This window comes from Mauremys mutica, chromosome 3 (assembly GCF_020497125.1).
Source record: "Mauremys mutica isolate MM-2020 ecotype Southern chromosome 3, ASM2049712v1, whole genome shotgun sequence".
Taxonomy (NCBI): domain Eukaryota; kingdom Metazoa; phylum Chordata; order Testudines; family Geoemydidae; genus Mauremys; species Mauremys mutica.
In genome coordinates, this window is record NC_059074.1 from 202908866 (window position 1) to 202928085 (window position 19220).

The following is a 19220-nucleotide window of genomic DNA, read 5'->3' on the forward strand; positions in this document are numbered from 1 at the left end:
GCTTCATCCTCCCTCCATCCCCTGACAGAGTTCATCCCCCTGTTATGGCCAGTTTTAAATTAAGATTGCAAGATCTTTGGGTTAGGGTTTGTCTTATTACAGCACCTAGCCTACGGGGCCGATCAGTGCTACTGTACAGACAGACAATAGCAATGTTAATAAAACTCTCCATGACTCAGGAGAAATCTCCGCCATACAAAGCCCACCTTTCTGTAGAACCATTTAGCATAGATCCTATACGTACAGTTTAAAGCCAGAAGGGACCGTTATGATCGTCTAGTTTCACCTCCAAGACACAGGTGAAAGAATTTCACCTATTGATACCTGCACGTATTAGAACAGTCCCCCCTAGCACAAATGCAGGTACAGTCCTAGAAGATTGAGTTCCACTGCATAACTCAACATCATACATTAGATCCCAAGAGAAACCTTTTAAACAAAAACAAAAAAGACCACAACAACCCAACTCATGTGTGAGGTTCAAGCCTTAGTAGTCATCAACTTTCCATGGAAAGGTTGTGCCGTAATGTGCATAAGTCATTAGAGACAGTCTTCTAACCTTTAGTATCTCCAAAGGACCAATAACTGTGACCCAGTCAATATTTTATGTTTGCAGGCAGGAGGAATGAACTCATCGGAACCAGCAGGTAGTGTATGTTCAGCTGCTTGGAGCACTGTTGAAGCCTGCCAATTCCCAAGGAGCATAGCTGACATCAGAAGTGATGGCCTGTGAAGGTCTCATTCAGAAGCTAGTTGAGGCCTGGAGTTTATGTATTAGACATGAAAGTGTATTTTAACATGCAGCTATTTTCTGTGTTAAGTCAAGGGCAAGCTTTGTAAATCCCGCTCTTGTTTCTTTTCGTTATTGCTGTGAGTCAGAGTGATGCCATATGACATAACGGAGCTACGCCAATTCACGCTGGTGGAGGATCTGCCCCATTGACTTAAATGACTCTAAGCAGATTTATATCAGCTGGGACCTGGTCCTATAGTTTTCTACCTAGCTAAGGAACTTCCTGTTAAAAAAGACACAATGCTTACTAGATTCATATTTCATGATGGCCTTTTACAGGATATCTTCCTCTCTTTCCCCATCCCAAGTCAGTCTGCTCCCAACCCACCCTTTGCTCCTCTCCCTTGCTCAGATCCCTAATCCTGTTCCCCTTTGCCTCTGCACAACCAGTTTACCACCAGATCACCCCAGGGATTTATCTTCCCACTTCTGAGCTCGTTCTGCCCAACTCCCAACCACCTTGACCCAGTAACAGCATGGCTAAAACCTCATCTTTCATCCCAGACTTTCTCCTCTCCCAGCCAGACCACCACACTGTAACCTGGACAACATGTCCAAGGCCTCTTTCTCCCTTTCCCCCCCAACATACAGACAGTGGCTGAATCCTGGCATTTCTTTCTGTACAGCACCTCAGATATCCATCCCTTCCTTTTTGTTGCTGTGGTTAACATACTTGTTTTGCTTTGATCATCCCCTGCCGGGACTATGGCAACATTCTCCCTCCTCCCGTCCCAATCCCCTAACTCAACTCCTTTCTACCCCGTCCAAAATGCCACTTGCCTGGCCTGCCGGTCAGACCATGTTATTCCCTCTTCAAATCCTCCACTGGTTTTCCCTCAACTGCCACATCAAGTTCAAGGTTCTCACCCTCTCCTTTGAGACCTTTCAGCCCTACCTACACCTCTGCTCTCACTTCTTAGTACACCCCCCACCCCGTCCCTTCATCTAGCTAGCTTAGGGTTTTATATAACTGCCCATCACCAAAATATGAGCATCTTCCTCTACACAAGTTTCCCACTTCACCACGCCCTTTATAGCCTCATGCCACTCACATTTTTATGCCTTCTTCCAAGCTACGTCTGATGCCTCCTAGCCTCCTGACCACTCTCCGTCCCAATCCCTCCTTAAGAAACACCTTTCTTCTGCCAGCCCTACCCAACGTTACTCTCCCTAAGTCAGTAGCTCCATCCTACAAGGTCTTCTGCAAAATATATTGGACTGTGAGACCACTAGGTGCTACATATCCCAGGTCCTGATATAGTTCAAATATACTGTGGGGTTCAAATACGGTAACATTGACAGCTACGCAAGATTACCAACTGATGAGAAGACCACATTCAATGAAAACTCCCCTCCTTTACTTTATGAGTAGAATAACCACCAACCTGCACTGAAGCACACAAATCAATGAATAGAATGAGAATAGGGCCTGGTCTACACTGGGGCGGGGGGGGAGAATTTCAGCTAAGAGAATAGCATAGCTGAAGTCAACGTATCTTAGATCAACTTAGATTGACTTACTTTGCGTCCTCGTGGTGCAGGATTGACGGCCACCGCTCCCCCGTCAACTCCACTTCTGCCTCTCGCCCGGGTGGAGTTCCAGAGTCGACAGGGAGAGCATTTGGGGATCGATGTATCGCGTCTAGACGAGATTCAATACATCGATCCCCCAATAGATCGATCACTACCCACCGATCCAGCAGGTAGTGTAGACATACCCTAATAGTATGATAAGGCTGAGGTCTTCAAAGGAGCCTAAGGGAGTCAGGCACCCAACTCCTATTGGATCTCAATATGAGCTAAGTATCTAACTTCTCTAGGTCCCTTTGATAATTCTAACATTAAGCTTTTGGAACCAACTTGCCTAGGATGTCATCGAGGTTTGAACTCTCTCATTAAAAGCATGAGTTGCTACTGCTTGGGCCAAGTGCTAAGCCCTCTAAATGGCCACTATAACCAACCCATTAACCTGTTGTACGATCAGCCACTAGATGGTGACAAAGACCCAACATGCGCCGAGTCCTGGTTACTCTGTCCCAGCAGGGATCTTGCCCTATTTCTCATAAGCAAAGCATCTAGCAAACAATAAATACTTAAAAAAAAATAAGCATCACAATAAGTTGGAAGAAAAATGTTGCTTGCCTGCCTCCGGGGGCGTCACTGCGCTCTAAAAGACTTACTCTAAGGCGACGTCTACACTACGAGCGAGGGCTGCGATTCCGCTGCTCCAGTACACATGCTCACACTAGCGCTCACCAAGCTAGCACAAGTGTAAACAGCAATGCAGCCCAGCCTAGTGCGCAGCGTAAATGTAGCCTAAGTATTATGCTTATTCCAAGGGGAGATGCTACCTTGAGCACTGCAGAGTTCTTCGGCTTCTGTGGAAGACAGCTGATGACCATCACTGGGACCAGGTTATTCTGTGTATGCCTTCTGGCCCGCTGTTAAATTAACGCCCAAGCAAGATACCATTATCCTTCCCAAGAGCTAGCTTCCCATGCTGGTTTGTCTGCTGCTTTCTGTAAGATCACTTCCTCGGTGACTGACATTTCCATTCTTTTCCTGCTTTTCTGACATTTCTAATTTGCAGGCATTTAAAGTGCCTTTCAAATGGCTCCTTCCTAGTTAGTCAACAGCCCCAGATTTTCCTTCATGAAAAAAAGCACTAAGGCCCTGGGCTATGATTTACACTTTTTCATCTCCTGTATAGAGCTAGTCTTGTATGTGATGATACCATTCAGTTCAGTTTACCTGAGAACTTACAAAAATACCGTCGGAGGTTGTTTTTTCCATATGTGTAAATATTAGGGATGGGAGTATTCCTTATGGGAAATTTGAAACAGTTTCACTTTTGTTGGCCTGACATTTCCTGCAGCAATTGAAACTTTTGATGTTAAAGATCCCATTTAACTTGTCTCTTTAAGCCTGGCAGGGAAAGGGGCAGGGGCTGGGGGCAGAGTCAGGACAGTATTTCCCTTCCTCCCCCACATCCAGTCAATCAAACTGTAGTAGGTGGGATGAGCGGCTGGATGGGAAGGGGTATGAGGAAGGAAATGCCAGCTGAGTTGAGTAATTTGGAGCAGAGGAATTCAGGCGAGGTTACAGAAGCAGGGCCACATTAAGGCAACTTAAGTTGCTGGGGGTGGGAAGGGCATTGCGCCACCTTGGCTCCATGGCCTTCTCCTCCTCCTCCAGGAATAATCTTCTGAGCTAACGGGGAACATACCACCAGCCTCTTTGAACAGGCCGGGCTTCCTCCAGGCCTGGACCACCGACTGGGTCCTTTCCTGGGGCGGGAGGAGGCAGGCAGATTAAGCAGAAAAAACAAATCAGTGGAGGGTGTAACATACCCACCTGTACTTGCACCGTAGGCGCCAACTTTCTCTGTTCTCAGGGGGTGCTTGACCCCCGCTCGGCCCCAGACCCCACCCACCCACACTCCACCCAATGCCCCAAGCCCCTGCCTCTTCCTGCCCCCGCTCCTCCCCTCCACCCAGGGGTGGCTCCAGGCACCAGCGTAGCAAGTACGTGCCTGGGGCGGCAAGCCGGGTAGGGGGGCGGCGTGCCGGTCGTCATGAGGGCGGCAGTCAGGCAGCCTTCGGGGTTGTTTCTATGGGAGATCCGCCGGTCCTGAGGCTTCGGCGGGTGGCAGATCACCCGCAGAACCGCCGCCGAATCCACATTACCGGCAGACCTCCCACAGAAGCACCGCCAAAGGCACCATGACTGCCGTGCTTGGGACAGCAAAAAACAGAGCTGCTCCTGCCTCCCCCGTCCTCCCCCCCCCCCGCGCTTCCTTCACACCACTGAACAACTGGTTGCAGCAAGCGGGAGGGGGAGGCGCTGATCCATGGGGCTGCCAGTGGGTACTGAGCACCCACTTTTTTTTTTGGCCTATGACTCGCACCCCTGTTTAGGGTGAACACTGTCCTGAATTGGGTGGGGTAGTCCTGAAACGTACAGGTCAAGTCCCCGTCCTGGGCTGAATGACTCCAAGTCAGCATTTGTCCTGGATTCCCTGCAGTGCCTCTCTGCACCTGTGTTAGGCTCAAGGGAGGCATCAGCCTCTTCTCGGTGGGGGGCAGGACCGAGGTGCACCTTAGCCCCAATTTGCCATGAGGTCCCACCCCCTGGCCAGGCCACAAGCTGGAGCTGGGCTGTGATAGGAGCCACCCAGGGAGCCCAGGCTGCTGCAGAGAGACCCAGACCCTCCACCTGCCCTGGACAGCAGACCCCAGGGGGTGGGGACATGGGCCAGGGGCTGCTCTCAGGCCCCCTGGCCCCCTGCCTAGGGCAGGGGGAGGGTCTAGGGCTCCCCTCAGCGGCCCGGGCTCCCTGGGCTCTTCTCACAGCTCTGGTTTCTGGCCTGACCAGGGGTGGCGCCTCAGGGGAAGAGGAGGAACAGGGGGCAGGGCCACTCCATGCGTTTCGCTTTTGCCTTTCAGAAAGGTGGTCCCCCTACCTCTGTTTCTTGACCTATTGTGATTTTCAAAACCATCCAGGTTGGCCTCATTCTGCCCCCTCTGAAGTCAATGGAGAGCACTTTTGAAAGTCCCACCCTCAACCATGTAACTAAGCCCCCCGCCGCCGACTCTGATCTGACCTTGTGTGTCTTTCCCATAGATTGTTTTTGTTCAGGCCGGAACAACCACCACCTCAAGTGGTTAGAATCCTGAACCCTGACATTGCCATGACCTGTAGCTCTTAATAGTAGGAAATGACAGTCAGACAGAGTGCAGGACAAGGTGGATTCCCTGTTAGTAATGGACATAATTACATTAGTCAGTCACACAACATAACTTGATGCTAAGAAATATTTTTGGCATGTCACAAAGAAGTTAGATACTGTCACACCCCAACAGTTACCAATGTCAAAGGCAACATAATACAGGCTTTATTTTAACTGTAATATACATTTGCATAATAATATTCTTCATAATTACAATGAGATCTATGCTTCCCTGTTTGGGCTTTTCTTTTTTCCTTCTTTTTCTCTCTCTCGGTGGCAACTCCCTCGTACTCTCTCACCTCAACAAGTAGAAAATCAAACAATTCTCTCTGACTGTTTTTTCAGGCCTTGGGGGGGGGAAAGAAATGAGGCTCAGCACTTTCTCAAAAGTAGGTCCCTTTAAGGTACTTCAAGTTGGACACCCAAAAATCGACCTAACCTCCATTCACTAGTCACTTTCGAAAATATTTATCTTCATCTTTAAATACGCCATATAGTCATGAGATTAACCACTGACAATTTGGCTATTCTTTTTGTTAATGCTTATAAATAAGGAGCTAAAACTGAACAACATCATGAGATGAAGAAACAGGAATTGGACCTATATAGACGCAATTATTTTAGAAGGAAAACTACCTAGTGCCGGACTATCCATTCAGTATAACTCTAATTGTACACAGATGCTTATTGGTCCCTCTCTAAGCCTATCACTACAAAGGATATTAACTACAGACTCACTCTATCTCTGAATTCCCCAAGGAGTCTTTTATAGAGAAACACACACACCCTCTCAGGTGTAATCAGAGAGGATGTTATTTAACTCATTATTATTTGCATTATAGTTAACACCCAGAGGCTACGTGCTGTAAAAACACATAGTGAGAGACAAGCCCCAGTGTGAAGAGCTTCCATTCAGCACGGATAGAAATATGGGGGCACAGGGAAGTAACGTGATTTGCTCAAGATTGGTGGGAATAGGATTTGGGGCTGATTAGTCTCTTTGGATGATGTATTCGGTTTTGTTTCAGAGCTTCCCTCTCCTGCTTCCACTCAAGAGGATAGCTGTATCAACACAGGACTCTTGAGTGGAGTAAAGAGGTTATTTTACTTCTGAATTTGGCACTGGTGTGATCACTGCTGGAATACTGTGTCTAAAGTTCAAGAAGGATGTTAATAAATAGGAGAGGGGTCAGAGAAGAGCCATGAGAATGATTAAGGGATTAGAAAACATGCTTTATAGTGCCAGACTCAAGGAACTCTATCTATTTAGCTTAACCAAGAGAAGGTCAAGGGGTGACTTGTTCACAGTCCATAGTTACTTACATGGGGAACAGATATTTGATAATGGGCTCTTCAGTCTAGCAGAGAAAGGTATAACATGATCCAGTGGCTGGAAGTTGAAGCCAGACAAATTCAGCCTGGAAATGAGGTGTACATTTTTAACAGTGAGGGTTACCAAAGGTTGTGGTAGATTCTCCATCACTGGCCATTTTAAAATCAAGATTGGACGGTTTTTTAAAAGATCTGCTGTAGTTCAGACAGGAATTGTTGCAGGGTGTGACGGGTTAGATCACAGAAACCCCCTTGGGAGCCGCCACCCAATGTGCCAAGACTACCTCTGCTCCTGCTTTCCCTGCCAGCTCAGGACCCCAGCACCTTGTCTTGCTGAGCCAGACACTCCCGTCTGCTCCAACACAGACCCAGGGTCTGAATTACTTGCCCCAAAGTTTCAGGTTTACCTGAAAGCAGCTCACAGAAGTGTTCCTGTCTTTAACACTCAGATGCCCAACTAGCAATGGGGTCTAAATCCAAATAAGTCCATTTTACCCTGTATAAAGCTTATGCAGGATAAACTCAAATTGTTCACCCTCTGTAACACTGACAGAGAGATATGCACAGTTGTTTGGTCCCCCAGGTATTAATACATACTCTGGGTTAACTAATAAGCAAAAAGTGATTTTATTAAATACAGAAAGTAGGATTTAAGTGGTTCCAAGTAGTAACAGACGGAACAAAGTAAGTCACCAAGTAAAAATAAAATAAAATGTGTAAATCTATGTCTAATCGAACTGAATACAGATAAGATCCTCACCAGTTCCAGGATGCTCCCCTTTACAGACTAATTTCCTTTTAGCCTGGGTCCAGCAATCACTCACAGCCCTTGCAGTCACTGCCCTTTGTTCCAGTTTCTTCCGAGTATTCTAGGGAGTGGAGAGGCTCCCTCTTTAGCCAGCTGAAGACAAAATGGAGGGGTCTCCCAGGGGTTTAAATAGACTCTCTCTTGTGGGTGGAGACCCCCTCCTCACTCCTATGCAAAGTCCAGCTCCAAGATGGAGTTCTGGAGTCACCTGGGCAAGTCACATGTCCATGCATGACTGAGTCTCTACAGGCAGAAGCCATTGTCCACATGGTATCTTGTATATCTCTGGGAAGACTTCTTATGTGGATTGGAGCCTTCTGAGATGCATTATTCCCCAAGTGCTTCCAGATCCAGTACTTAACCTTGCGAATTCCTTCCTAAAGAAGCTGACCAAATGCCTCACAAAGCTTACTTAGAAATCAAGCAAGTGTACAGCCAATATTCTTAACCTCAAGTACAAAATGATATATGTGTACAAATGGGATGAAAGATATAGTAGACCATTAGATAAATGTCTATCAGGGATGGTCTAGACAGTATTTGGTCCTGCCATGAGGGCAGGGGACTGGACTCGATGACCTCTTGAGGTCCCTTCCAGTCCTAGAATCTATGAATCTATAACCTTTACAGAGATATGTTACGTGGCACAGGCAGCACAAAACATATTCCAGTTATGTCATATTCCCATAAAGCCTTATGGGAGGTACCGTCACACAGGGATGTTCTATTATGCAGGAGATCAGACTAGGTGATCACAGTAGTCCCTTCTGGCCTCAGGATATTTGAAGGTGGGGTGGGCTGAGAACCGTTAGCCAGCAGGAAACAACTTGGGATCAGAGATGGGAGGAGACAGAAGGAGGAAGCATGGTGTTCTCTATCTTGATTGGTTCCTAGGCTGACTGAAAGAAGGAGGAAATTCCAGCATGTACGCTGACAAAAGCCACATCCTAGAACTTAACACATGTGAGTGTAAGCAAAAGTTATGGAAGAAAAGACATGAAATAAATGTAAAAGGAACGACAGAAAAACAGAATGAGAGAAATAAAGAGAATTGCCGCCTGGAACCTACAGCAATAATTAGAGAGCACAGAAGTTATGAAAAAACCTGAAATGGATTATACTGTGATGGGCAATAATCCATCCAAATGACAGCAGATCTTGGGGGATCACTTTAGATGGGCCAAAACTGGTACTATGGACTGTGGGACATGGATAAATGGGATCTGGCTCTCCATCACACTTGAGTTTGGTTTTGCAACTTTTTGATCTTTGCACTCGTATGTTGTAAAGTGGTTTCTAAACCACCTGAACTAAATTTCTAACGCACTTGACTGTGAAATTCAGACAACTCCTGAGTCATAAAATGAATAAACAAACTAGATCTTAGGTGAGAGATTAATATTTGACTGTTACTTAATTCTTGGGAAACACCTACGGGCTGGTTGTACTGGATTTAGGAGGCAGATGTAGTTTTAAACTTGGATCAAAGGGATTTTAGCTGGAAACAAATTACTTGGACTTAGCAGACTGCCTTATTAATCATATCTGTATCACCACTTTACGGGACTTCTAAAGGGCACCGTAGTGCAGACGTATTTTATCTTGTTATGTCTCATAACTATATTCCGTGATGTTTGTGAAATACGATTCCTGTCATGCCATATACCAGAGCCACAGGCCTTTGGCAAATTTAAAAACTCTTAACCTACTTTAGATATAACTAATAAATCAGGGCAGGTGCTCACACCACAACTTAGGTGGTATCAATTAGACCAGTGGAGGCTATGATACAACCTAATAATCATTGTGACTCCACCTACACTTAATGTGAATGTTTCTTTTTATCTTTTTCCCAGAGGGTCAACACGAAAGCTTAAATATGCACTTCAACATTGTCGATTTCCAAAGGCAGCACTGAAGACAAATGTTGAATACTTATAGTGGTGTAAGTAAGGGGAAAGGTTGGGGGCGGGGAGGACAACTATTATGGGATGTGAGTAAAGACATTTTAGAATGGAGATAGGGGAGAGAAGCCCTCTGGGTGAAATTCACCTCTGTGTCACGTAAACCCCATTTATGTCCTCAGATTAGGCCTTTTAAGTGGGACTTAAGTGGCGCAAAGATTTTGTGCAGGCTGCGGTGAATTTCACCTCACCACACACAGGTCCCAGGTCAGCAAGGTACTTAAGCATGTGAGGACTCCTCACAGGTTTAAATTTACTCAGATGATAAAGTACCTTGGTGAATTGGGGGCATAGCACTGGCTGTTGTGAGCAGACCTGCTAAAGGTAATGGAACTATTCAGAGTAATAAGTGAAGTGGAAGGATCGCCAGTGGTTAGGTTGCTGGGACACAGGGTTCTATTCCCTGCTCTGCTACACAATTCTTGTGTGACCTTGGACAAGTCCCTTAGAGTATGTCTACACTGCAAAGAGAAACACCCAGGTCAGCTGATTTTGTCCCACTGCCTGAGCCCCACAAGCCCAAGTCAGCTGACCCGGCTCTGAGACTCAACATTATACATTTTTCTCTGCAGTGTAGACATTACCCTGGGTCTTCTGTACCTCAGTTCCTCATCTATGAATGAGGATGATAGAACTAGAGCTAAGGAAAATTTTCAGCCAAAACCTCTTTTTGGTGAAAAATGCAGATTCAGCAACACCAAAACTTTTCAAGAATTCATGTAGGTTTTGCTGAATTTGTTTAAAAAGCAAACAACAAATTCCAAAAAATATGAAAAGTTTTATTTTGACATTTTCAAAATGAAACCTTTTGATTTTTCAGTCAAACTATTTTGTTTCAAAACTTCCTTTAATTTTTTTTAATTAAAATTTTTTAAAAAAAATTTGAAGTGGGAGAAATTGAAACAAAATGTTTTGACTTTATCAGAACTAATATATTATTCGATCCAAACCAAAAATATTTTCAGCTTTTCAATTCATTGAAAATTTTGAAAATGAAATTTTTTGACTTTTCAAAATTGCCAAAAACCAAAATCTGTTATTTGCCTAGCTGATTACCTAACCTCCCAGGAGTAGTGTGAGGATAAATACATTAAAGATTGTGAGGTGCTCAGATACTTGTGATGACTATATATATGAAATCCATGGATCACTACACACTTACCTCCAACACCTCTCCCACCCCTCACCCCCACCCCCGATGCACCAAGAAAGTGGTCATCTATAGCCAGGTACTCAGATACCATTTGCTCTGAAGAGAAAGTCCGGGATACACACCTAACCACACTTCACTAAACAAGGACACGCCACAGAGAAGTACATCACATCATGGAATGGGCCACCCAAATACCCCAGAAGAACCAACTTCGATATAGGAAGATATAAACAACTGACTACACAACCCTACTTGCCACCGAACATACCCCATATGGGTTCTAGTATGGGATCATCAAACAATGACAACCCAATACCTGAGGGTGACCCCATCCTGAAAGAAATCTTTCCCAAGCCCCTTCTTTTGGCCTTCTAATAGACCCCCAGCCTCATCAAGCTTGTCATCAGAAGAAAGCTCCTGGCAGACCAGAACACATCAACTCAAAGCAGCACCAGACTCTGTCAGAACAGATGCAAAACCCACAGACATAGCTCTGCTGATCACTACCCTTCAGAATACACCGTTCAAGATCCAGGGGTCTTACACATGCCTATCACAACATGTTGTGTAGCTTATCCAGTGCTACAAATGCCCCAACAACTATGTGGTAAAAACAATCACTACGCTCTCAAATGAAATTTGCACAGAAAAATGATAAAAGACAAACACACCCTACCACTGGTGGGTGAAAACTTTTCACCCAACGATCACTCCAAACCTCAGTCCTCATCCTCAAAGGAAACCTGCATGACTTAAACAAACCTGGCAATGTGAATTCATAACTCTGCTGAACACTAAAAAACATGGATTTAACAGAGACCCTGATTTTATGGTTCATTACAACAATTTGTAACACACCCTACTGCCTGCTAACGCACCGTTGTCAAATGACTGCAGAGCTCTTAATTGCACATTTCATTTTAAGTGGTCTCCTATAGCATGTGTGAGCCCTTACATTTCACAGCCTTATATTTCACTTGGACACTCTGGTTACATTCTCCAGACCTGAGGAAGAGCTCTGTGAAGCTCAAAAGCTTGTCTATTCCACCAACAGAAGTTGGTCCAATAAAAGATATTACCTCACCTACCTTGTCTCTAAGATAAGGAGATAAGTATTGCGCCCATTAGTAAGTGTTTGCATAACTGAGCCCTAAGTCATTTCTTGAGGTATTTCATAATCCTAAAATTATGATTACTAAAGTACCGCCAGGAGAACTAGTGACTTTGAATTGGTAACTGACAATATTTAAAACAAAAAATAGGATATGATGGGGGCACCGAGGGTTTTTTTTGTTTGTTTGCTTGGCTTGGCTTGGCTTTTGGATTAACAGCTGCCTCACCACAGTGATCAGAAGGTAAAGAAGTTTTCTTTCAAAAAAAAAATATTCAAAATGAAATATTTCAGTGGGTTAATTACTGTTGTTCTTCTTTGACCTTTTTTGTTTTTGTCTGCTTTTCACTGCATTTACAATCAAACATTTTCCTTTGACACTGTGCAGGGCTCTGGGTAGAATGAGTTTGGTGTAATCAGGTGTGTTGCTGGTGAACTGCAGCCCACAGTACAAAGGCAGCACTGTTTTTCACAAGCATATTCAGTAATATTCACTCAACAGAAGAGCCGAGCGACATGGCAATATCCATCAACCCTCTGCATTAGCTCATAATTAAAGAAAGGTCAGCGGCTTTACCTTTATGAGAACTACATTTATCTTTGTACGGTTAAAAAACAAACATATACAAATTTCACAACGGAAACTTTTGTTGACATTCAGAAACATGAAACCCGAGACATGTAAAAATGTTACACAGCCAGCTGAGTTAATCTAATAAGGCTCATGAGATTGATTTACCTCACCAGTTGCAGAGCTGTTGAGATAATTTTTTGTAGCTAACAGCACATGCTGATGTACTCCAGTTTTTTCATGCCTCGCTAGTGAAGCAAGACCGGCATTCACCCTGGTTATTTACCTTTTCTCATTTTCGTAGCCAGCCAGAGCCAAGATATATTCTTAATTTTGTTCTTCTGGATCCATTGATTAGTAAATTACACATAGTGAGAAACAATGTTCACCTAGAAATTTCAGCTGGCTACAGCTTTTGTCTTCAAATACTGTGAGCTACTTAGGAAAAAAATAGAAGTAAAACCATTCCCCATTTTTAGAACTCAGACAGATGCTCTTTAAGGTACTGAAATGGGATTTTTGTTTTTGCATGCTTTACCAGTTCTGGAGGGTCGGACTAGTTGACTTCCTAAGGTCTCTTCCAACCCTAATCTTCTATGATTCCATACAAATCCAGATGCAGAACTGCCAGAAAACAGCTAGGGCTAAAAGAGAAGTTCCAGAAGTCTCATGAGAAAGCATTAATATTACTCTGTTTTACACTAGGAACCAGGGTCCCTGAGATCAAAACCCCACTGTGCTTGGCAACAGTGCATATGCATAGAAGAGAGAGTCCCTGCCCTAACTTGCTTACAATTACAGCTGGGTGAATAATGAATTTTTCGGGTCACTGGTAATTCCAAAAACTCGAATATAAAATTAAATAAAATTCATTTAGGGTTGAATGGAAAACAAAAATTTTCAGTGAACCGAAGAGTTGAAAAAAAAAATAATTAAGAGGTCAAACAAAATATTCTGTTTGATCCGAAACAAGACATGTTTTGATTCTGAGCTTTTATAATGTTTTTAAATTAAAAAATTAAGAAAGGTTCTAAATGAATTCATGTTGTGCCATGTTTCATTTTGAAAATGTCTAAATCAAACATTTTGATTTTGTCTGATTTTCTTTTCCTGACAGGAACAATCTGGTGAAATCAAACACAAATTTGTAAAAATGTTTCAGTTTTGCCAAATCTGCATTTTTTTTTGCTGAAAAATGGTTTTGGTCAGCAGAAGAATTATACACCGAGATTAGTCAATAACAAATACAAGTATTTGAAAATAGTGATTTGTTCATGGACAATTCAAACACAGAATAAGAGGGGAAATTCATCAAATGAATTATTCATTATGGGTGACTAGACCAACTCTAGTTATAACCAGTTACCACTCACCTCGATAGCCAGAGAAGAGTTTGACAATTTTCTCACTGTCACTCTAAGGACAATGGCTTCCTCTTCCAAAGAGACGTGGGGCCAAATATTTCTCTTACATACACCAGAGAAACCTACTGTCTTCAGTGAACCTGAGAGGAGACGCTGACCTACAATACTTCTTTTACTTGCATGGCTAAATTCCAAGTAATCACCTTCATACCCATCTAAATTCCTGCTGTACTTGCAATTACCTAATTTTTTCTTCCCATCCTGTGCTAAATTTTTCTTAGTGTTGATGACAATAATTGGGAAATGTGAATGAAAATGGCAGCCAGATGTACAGAGGAACACTAGCCTACAATTCGGAAGGCTCCGGCATAGGCTTTCTGTATGACCTTGCTTAAGTCATCTTTGACTTTGGTGAAAGTTAGGAGCCTAAATACCTTGATGGATCTGGGCCTTTGTTCCCCATCTGTGAATGGGGATGATAGGTGTCTTGTAAGCATAAATACATTTTAAAAGCTCGTGAGGTGATCATATTCTCATAGTGGGGGCATGAAAGTACCTTTGACAGATAGACCTGATTTAGCTAAATAATTCTGAAAACTCCATTTTAATTCAGATTTCTAAAAATAAACTGCCAGTGGAAATAAAGGTCATCCAGGCCATGTTGTCTATTCCTGTTTAAATGTTTCAGATCCCCAAGCACTGACTGCATTTCCAAAGAGAATCAGAGCAAATGGTTAATAATGTGAAGTTATAGTACTTAAAAAAGAACTAAACTTTGCTGATATTCTATTATCAGCATTGGCAAGCAGCGGGAGGGAAGTAAAACACTGATAACATTGCTGTATTGTTCACGTAGGTCCCCAACCTTAACATGCATCTATATCTTCTGTCCCAAGAAGCTGCTCTCTTTTCATCAAACACATTCCAGGAGTCAGCAGTGAAAGTATGGACAGAACACAGCAGATTGATCCATTAACTCTCACCCTAGCTCTGCATTCCAAATGGGAAGATTTGGAAAGCTCAAAATGTGAACATGCTCACAAAATCTGGTTTAACGCTGCTGCTACTTTGACTTTGTTGTAGGTGCTGCAAACCTTTTCAGGTGCTACAACTTCTTCTTTGATATGTGTTGTTTAATTAAGTACTGGCACAAATCAAGCTAGTCTTTATGTGCCTTGAGTTATCATCTCAAAAATGTAAGGCCAGATTCTCAGCTAGTGCAAATCCATGTAGCTCCACCGATGCATGAGACTCTTAATATATGTCTAAAATTAATAATTAATGTGTACTCTCTTTGCCAGAAAAGATGCAATTCAATGCACATTCGTTCCCCTTTGATGGGCAGTCCCTTAAAGATCTTCAATTTAGCAATGGATAAAATTAAAAGTCCAACCTGTCACAGCTCTCAACATGCTTTTCATGCCTGATTGTTTTCATTTGGATTGAGTTTACCCACTAACACATCTTTGATGTTATAATTTTCTTATGTTGCTGCAGCCACAACAGTTGTATGTGCTTGGATAACCCACACAAGCAGAGTTTGGCTCTCTGTCTCTCTCTAGTGGTTAGTCCACATACAGAGGTTTATGCTTCTGCTACAGCCAGTGAGCTGAGGTGCCTGGGTCTTTAGCTCAGACAGCAGAAGCTCTTTACTTTAGTTCCAGAAGTGCAATAACCACAGATGATGACTCATCCAAGACTGAAGACAGAAGATTGAAAGATTGTGGTTCATCAGAGGAAGAAATTGCCTTTTTTTTCCAGGTAGCACACTGGCCAAATGTGTTTTTGTGCCCCTCTAGTAACAGGGCCATTTAAGAGACTATCAGCTACTAGAGCTGGTCAGAAAATACTCCATCTGCCCCTACAGATAATGTTGCCTTGTTGGCAATGCATCAAAAAATGAAATATTTCGGTCAAAAATATAAGTATTTATATTCAAAATAGCACCCTGGTGCCTCCTGGAACTGTAGTTCAGATGCTGTATGTTCCCACAGCTGTCTCGCATGACCTTCTCATAAACAAACTAGGGAAATACAACCTAGATGGAGCTACTATAAGGTGGGTGCATAACTGGTTGGAAAATCATCCCCAGAGAGTAGTTATCAGTGGTTTACAGTCATGCTGGAAGGGCATAATGAGTGGGGTCCCGCAGGGATCCGTTCTGGGTCTGGTTCTGTTCAATATCTTCATCGATGATTCAGATAATGGCATAGAGCGTACACTTTTAAAGTTTGCGGATGAGGGGAGGGGTTACAAGTGCCTTGGAGGCTAGGATTAAAATTCAAAATGATCTGGACAAACTGGAGAAATGGTCTGAAGTAAATGGGATGAAATTCAATAAGGACAAATGCAAAGTGCTCCACTTAGGAAGGAACAATCAATCAGTTGCACACATACAAAATTGGAAATGACTCCCTAGGATGGAGAACTGTGGCGAGGGATCTGGGGGTCATAGTGGATCACAAGCTAAATGAGTCGTCGATGTGATGCTGTTGCAAAAAAAAAGCAAACATAATTCTGGGATGTATTAGCAGGAGTTGTAAGCAAGACATGAGAAGTAATTCTCCCGCTCTACTCTGTTCTGATTAGGCCTAAACTGAGTATTGTGTCCAGTTCTGGGTGCCACATTTCAGGAAAGATGTGGACAAATTGGAGAAAGTCCAGAGAAGAGCAACAGAAATGATTCAAGGTCTCGAAAACATGAGCTCTGAGGGAAGAGTGAAAAAAATTGGATCTGTTTAGTCTGGAGAAGAGAAGACAGAGGGGACATGATAACAGTTTTCAAATACATAAAATGTTGTTACAAGGAGGAGGGAGAAAAATTGTTCTTAACTTCTAAGGATAGGACAAGAATCAATGGGCTTAAATTGCAGCAAGGGTGGTTTAGGTGGCAGTGGAGAGGAGTGAGCAGGCAGACCCAGAGTGCCTTGGGGGAAGAGACGGAGAGAAGTGAGTGACGGGTGGGGAGGGCCTCGGGAGGAAGCTGAGTGTAGCAAGCAGGGGTGGGATCAGGGAAGGGAGCAGATTGGGGGTGGAAAGAGGTGGAATGAGGGTGGGGCTTCAGAGGAAGCGGCAGAGTGGGAGCAGGCCCCTGGTCCGGGCATGGGTGGGCTCCCCGCACACGTCTATGGTGCTCATGTGTAAGCCTCCCCAAACAGAAGACTCACACGCTGCCTATGTCTACTGTGCAAATGTCCGAGATACTTCTCCCAGGTGACAAACCCTTTGTCATAGGGAAATTCAGTAAGATGGAGGACATAGAGAATGGCCATTGAGGAGAATTCAAGAAAACATTCAATGGGAGATAGATAACAGTGGGTCTGGTCCATGACCTCTACATGCTCTTCAGAAGCACCGTTTCCCACTGAAGCTCAAATCTGCTGAGTTTTGCCAACACCCAGACTCTCTTTTGGATGCATCCAGCCTCTGGTACTGTAACTTTACTGTGATTCACAGTTTGTTCATCTCAGGATGCACGTATACAGAGGCTCTCACCTTCAGTAGAAAGTCCAAGCCTTTTGGCAGATACATTCTGTGCTCCTTCCTCAGGCCACTGGCTTTGATATGAATTTTGTCTGACTACAAAGAGGTTAAGCTTTGCAGAAAATGACTGTTAGATGGCATAGAATAAGCTTGTAATATATATTTAGGACTAAAAAATTGCTTGGTCAGAATTACTCTTCTCCTCCTACATATTATCCGACACGTAAGTGCACATTTGCTGACAATGATGTTGGGTCCAGTTTTGCACCTGTTGAAGATGAGAATTTTGCCACTGATTTCACTGGGAACAGCATGCACCTGGTATCTGGCACACATTATATAAATCAGATTTTACTAGCACATATGATAACATTTACAAGAGTCTGGTGTCAGACCATATAATCTTCACAGGACTTTGTAATCTTTCAAGATTGTAATCTGTACATTGGCACCATCTGAAATAAATTAAAATAAGAAATTGCCAGTTTAATAACTTGTAAATTTTTAACATAGATATATTTAAATATGTCCCAGACATTAGTCTTAATTTTTCAAAGTAAGCTGTTCTCGAGTTATGACAGAGAAGAGCAAATCACAGGCTCAGAAAACAAAAATTGTGCCAACAACTTTCTTTAGATTTTCCTGAGAACACTTCAGCACAAATATGGAGTGTGACCATCTCCTAGTCTATAGTGTTTTTCTTAAGCACCAGCTCCTGGAATCATATGATGACTTGGGAATCACAGCTGTTATTTTAAATAAGTCAAATTTCTAGCTCTCACAGTTGGGGAGAAAAGCTTGGGAATGTGATAAAAAAATCAGAAGCCAAATAAAAAGAATCCATAATTTATTATTTGCAAATTCTCATTATTTTTAGGTCAATCTTATGAACACTTGGGGTGGGCGATGCTGGTGTGTGCTATACAGATATCAGGGAGTTTATAATGTGCCACAAGGACTCCTAGGTTTTTTTTTGCTGATACAGACTAACACGGCTACCACTGAAACCTATAATGTGTTTGTGTATACTGGTCTATCTGCCAATCAGCCAGGAAACAGAGACAATTACGTATTTCATAATGAGCCAGATTGTGATCACCTTACTCAACAAGTGATCCTACTGCAATCTATGCAGGGAGTAAGGTGCTACTTAGTAGAAGGAAGGGAATCAGAATCTGGCACCTAAATAAGCCCAGTGATTTCCAGTGTGCGTAACAGTGTCAGAATCTGGCCCCAATCAGGATACAGGTTCCTGTTCCAAAAGAGGATTTTTGTTTAGATTCACAACAGGGACTGTGAAATCCTTTGAAAATTCCCCAAGGTGTTAATTGGTTTTTAAGCAAACCCATCTGATATCCTATCCGCTCCCAAATTTTTCTTCCAACTGCCTACCATTGCTAACACTGGTTCAACTTCACCAGAGTTAGCAATGTTGGGAGCGCTGGCGTACATGCACTGCTGGTATTGTTAACACCATATCAATTTGGTCTGCTCACAGCAGGGTCACATGACCCCAGCAGCTAGTGATCCATGTACACTTGGGGGCCAGATCCAAATTGTATTAAGTCTTTCCATTGACTTCAACGGCCTTTGGATTAGGTACCAATAAAACTTCACTCCAGTTAGCGAGGGTGCAACTTTTTCCATAGACTTTTTGTTGGTGGGTGAAGGGGTTGTTTCTTTCTGATGGAAAGTGGTTTCTTCAACTAAAAATGGACATTTTCATTTGCGGGGGAGGGGGGAGTCCCATCTTTGGTGGAAATCTTTGAGTTTTCATTGAAAAACTGAAAACTCCATGCTCCCAAATTGTGCTTTTAAACCAAAAAGTTTCAGTTTTTAAAACCCAGTAGTTTTTCAGCAGCTGAAAACCAGAAAAAAATAAAAGTCTGATGAAAACTTGAGAAGATTCAAT